Here is a 5201-nt window from a genome sequence, read left to right on the forward strand (position 1 = left end):
GTGAGCAAGTTGGAGGATCCTGGGCACTCACTCTGAAGGGAAATAAACAAAATACTGAGTGGAAAAAAAAAAAGAAAGGCAAACTGGCTTTTAAACTTGGTTACTATATATTGTTGCAGAAAGATTAATATTTAAATTCAATATAAACAATGCAAAATAAATATTAAAATCAAACCACATAGATGTCTTATTTTGTAAATCTCTTTTATTAGTTTGTATACAAGGTCAGAATGAAGATTTTCATTCTCTTTAGCTTGATTGTCTGGTGTGTGTCTCTGAAACATATGAGGGACTATTCTCTCTAATTCTGGTGTCTAATGTAACATAACTTGATTTTCTTCACTTAAGTTTGGACACACTTAAAATTATTCATGATTATCCATGCTGCCTGAAAATATGCAAAAACCTTTTAAAATATAAAAATAAATAAATGAAAATGGTATTTTATATGATCAAAAGAATAATAAAACTTGTTTATTGCGCATGCCTTTTTAAAATTTTCTTTCTTTTTTTTTGCCAGGACAAACCTTTCAACTTTTTAATTTTTGCAAAGCATAATTTTTTTTTCTTGTCTGTGTCTCCCTTTGATAGTATCTATTACCCTATTTGCTTCCCTGTAAACCTGCATACCTATTTACACTTTATGAAAAACTATTCTTCTGAGAGATAGTGGATTATGCTTGCCTAAATTAGAAGAAAAAGGATCCTTCTTAAAACAAGGAACTCTTTATTAAGCATCAATTTAAAAAATATGATCAACCTATACCCTTCTGTACTTAAACCTTGGTTTAAATCCTTGTTATTTAATGTTCTAGTCAAATTGCTTCTCTGGGCCTCTGCTTTCTATTGTATAAAATGGATTAAAGGAGTTTCTGCCTCACTTAGATATGTGAATGCTATGTAAGATTCATTCAATGTGCTTGATAGATAGTCTAGCATATATTAAATGCTCTGAAAGTAATTTAAATATCATTATCAAAATATTAGTCAGCCTCATTCAAAAGATAATTTAGATTGTAATTATTTTTAAATGGTCTGGCATCTGGACCATATATAAGTGGATTGCATTTTGCATGTTTCTGGTTCCAGACCCCCTCCTCTATTAATCTGATGGCAGTCCACTTAACCCCGTCCATGGAGATCTCATCCAGCTCTATAGCTCAAAGATTCTCATTTATGAATTTATTAAAATGCTTATGCAATTGCTCTTTCATTTTCTATTTGTTCAAACCCTGTAAAGGGGAGTCTTATAGTGTCTTTCCTTTGTTCTGTAATAACTAAAGACTGTTTATTTATGCACACAAAAGTGCTTGTTTATAATTTTAAAATATTTTGATTAAAATTATGGCTGCAGGAAGTAGACAAGTTCCTAAAAGGAATTTGCCTAAAATTCCATTAATATTTTGATAGTACCAGCTCCTTTTAGCCTCTCATTGGTCAATATGTACATAGAGGTTCAAATATAGTTTATACTATTAAAAGGTAGAATAAGTCTTTGGCCTATGTCTCCTCCCTGTAGCAAGTACAGAATATGGGTAACATAAACTTTAAGATGGGAGGGATTTTATAACACACCTTCTCAATGGGTCATCACTTTTAAATATCTAGAAATTCATAGTAATAACAACTAATATTTAATGGGTAGCTATTATATGTCAATATTTTATGTGGATTATCTTCATATTATTCCCAATAATTATTAAAGTAGAGGTATTTTATTTTCCTCTTTTTATTTATTATGTGTCTTTTGCATCATATATCTTAATTTCATTCATTTTCCTGTCCCTTTCCATCTGCCCTCTGCCCCTGCATCCTCGTCCCTTAGTAAAACAAAATTTAAGAGAAGAAAGGGAAAAGGAAAAAAAAGAAAAACTTAAACATCTGGTCATGGAAGCTTCAAATGTGGTACACTGACTGAGTTATGAGGTAATCTTCTTTGTCCATACATATTTACTTGCAAGTGGTCATTACAAATAGTTATTGCTCTGATTCAAGGGCTCTGGTTTCTATTATACTTTTGATACTGGGCCTTTTCTTGTTGTGGCCCTGAGTTGTAGAGATCCTGCAGCTTTGAGTCTGTAGGACAGAATCCTTCAGGTGCTGAGCAGATCATAGATGGGGTGGATGTTGGGATTGTTCAAGTCACAACCTTGATCTAGGCCTGGCTGCTGCAGGTTTGTTCTGTCTGCCACTTCTCCCCTGCTTTCATCACCAGGGTGAGCTCTCCAACATTGCCCCAGCTTATTCAACCCTTGCTTTCAATCCCTCAGGGTTGGCTAGCCCACACATACACCACCAGGGCCAGCTCTATTGTGTTGCTCCTGTGAGGTACAGGGGCCACTCCACCAAGTTTTGCAGCTGGTGAGGGTCAGAGACAGCTCTCCCTCTCTTATGATCCCATGTCCAGTGGGGGATGGGGTAGAGGACATCTCTCCACCCATGCTGCCACATGTCAGATGAGTAATGAGGATAGCTCCTTTTTGCTCATAATCTCAGATCTGGGTTACCCTTATTTCCAACAACCTCATGAGCTCTGCTGAGCTGTCTAGGCAAAGAGCACAGTTTGTGATGTAGATGGAAAGGGGGGAGCATTAGTTCTCTTGTCTGTTACAAGCAGTAAGGGGTAGGGGAATGGAGGCATTGCTACCTTACCCTCACCACCACATGACAGAGGAGTAGTGGGGACAGCTCTTCCATGTTTCCAAATTCAGAGCTGGCTCACTCACACCTTAGCCAGCAGGACCGGTTCTATTGTGTTGCCCAGGCAAGGAGCAGGACCTGCTCTCCCATTATTGAAGCTGATGGGGGTCAGGGACAGCTCTGCTGTGGAGTAGAGATATTATTTTATTTCCATTCTATAAATAAGAAGAATGATGAATTAGAATAAATTTATCAAAATCTGTTTTAATCATTGATGGTGCTGAAATTTTAGACTTAGGTTTCTATGGCTTTAGAATATGAAATTTCCACAAAGGCAATGTACTCAGAATAATGATTTTTTTATTCCCCCCTATATTTATGAAGTACTAGCACAAGTTAAAATATTTTCTTATCAAGGTAAGATGTCTGTTTTTTCCAGCATCATCAATGTACAGTTTTATTCACTAGAGATGCAAGTATTAATATAAATAATGCCTTCTCCATACCACTAAGGGCTTCACGTTAAACTATCAGAAGCAGCTGTCATATATATGATATAGAGATTGTAGTAGTTTGATGTGGGATCTCCCTCTGTATTCTGTAAATATGTTTTATTACCATCTGTAAATACAGAAGATGCATTGGCCTATGGCAGGGCAGAATAGAGCTAGATGGGAAAACTAAACTGAATGCTGAAAGAAAGAAGGCAAAGCCAGGCAGATGCCAAGTAGCTGCCAAAGGAGCAAGACACCATTCCTTATCAAAATGCCACAATCTCATGGTGATACATAGATTAATAGAAGTGGGTTAATTTAAGATATAAGAGTTAGTTAGAAAGATGCCTAAGCCTTTGGCCAAGCAGTGTTATAATTAATATAGTATCTGTGTGATTTTTCAGGTCTGAGCAGATGGGAAACGAATGAACAGCCTGTGTTTACAAATGATGCCCACCGTCTGGTGTATGGATCCACATAAGTCTTAAAAAAGCTTAAGAAAAAAAGGGCTTATAGACCCACAAAACAGGAGCTAAACACGGCTTCTTGGTAGATGCAATGTTTTTTTTTTTCAAATAGGGTCTGTTTGTTGGTGGTGAACAGATCCATGGCTCCTCTAAGAAATGGTTTCCTAGGAACTTTGAAACACAGTCTGCTACTATACAGAGAGGACCGAGAGTTGAATTCTGAAATACATCCTGCTACCACACAGAGAGGACCAAAAGGTAAATAACAACCCACCCAGTAAGACATACCACTCTCTAGGCCCTCCATATGTGGGCAAAACCCAATGCCCTCCCACACCTGCATGGGCTTCTCTAGCTAGCCAATTGGTGAGTTTCCTGCAGGTAGGCTGCTCCACCATCCCCATCCCATCCATTGGACCCTGCAAGTTACAAACCCTCTGTCACCAAACCCTCCTATCTCCCCCTCTGCACAACCTCAGGGGAATGCTGAAATAAAAACTGCAACTACACAAAGAGGACCAAGAGAGGAAAACTGAAGCACAAGTTGTGACTACACAGAGTAGACCAAGAGAGTGAACCAAGAGAATAGACCAAGAAAACAGGCCAGTGAGAGGGACAAGAGAGGCCTCAGTGGCTCCCTGAGACACAGAAAATGACTGTACAGAACAGACCAAGAACAGTTCTCAAAGAAACAGATATCCACTTTAAGGATTGAACCAAGATACAAAGATATTGCTGGCACCAATTGAAGGAAGAGATGGGTAGTTGCCAATGCAAGAATTCATCCAACAACCTAACAAGCAACATGGTAGCAACAGAACCAAGTGGTCATACAACAGGAAAACTTGATCATCCTAATCCAAAAGAAACAAAAGAAAACAATTGTAAATGTAACTTTATCAGGATGATGGAGACCTTTAAAGAGAAAATGAAAAACTCCCTTAAAGAAATGGTTGAAAAGACAAACAAAAAATTGGAAGAAATAAATCACTCAAAGAAACCCAAGAAAACCAAGTAAGACCAATCAAGCAGGTTAAGCAAACAGTTCAAACAGTTCAAGACTTGAAGACTAAAGTAGAGGTAATAAAGAAAACACAAACCTAGGGAATTCTGGATGTGGAAAATCTGAGTAAATGAATGGAGGCTACAGAGGCAAACATAACAATAGAATACAAGAGTTAGAAGAGAGAATCTCAGGGGTTGAAGATATTATAGAGGAAGTAGATTCACTGGTCAAAGAAAATGATAAAACCAACAGATTCTTAACACAAAACATCCAGGAAATCTAGGACATCATGAAAAGGCCCAAACTAAGACTAATATTAATAGAAGGAGAAGAATCCCAGATCAAAGCCACAAATATATTCAACATAAACAAAGAAGAAAACTTTCTTAACCTAAAGTAGAATATCCCTATAAAGGTACAAAAAAAAAAAAAACCTTACAGAACACCAAATAGACGAGACAAAAAAAACATACCCTTACTATATAATAACAATTAAAATGCAAAACATGCATAATACCAAAGAATACAAAGAGCTGCAAAGGAAAAAGATCAAGTAACATATAAAGGTAGACCTATCAGAATTACACCCAACTT

Source organism: Microtus ochrogaster, chromosome X (genome assembly GCF_000317375.1).
Source record: "Microtus ochrogaster isolate Prairie Vole_2 chromosome X, MicOch1.0, whole genome shotgun sequence".
NCBI lineage: Eukaryota > Metazoa > Chordata > Mammalia > Rodentia > Cricetidae > Microtus > Microtus ochrogaster.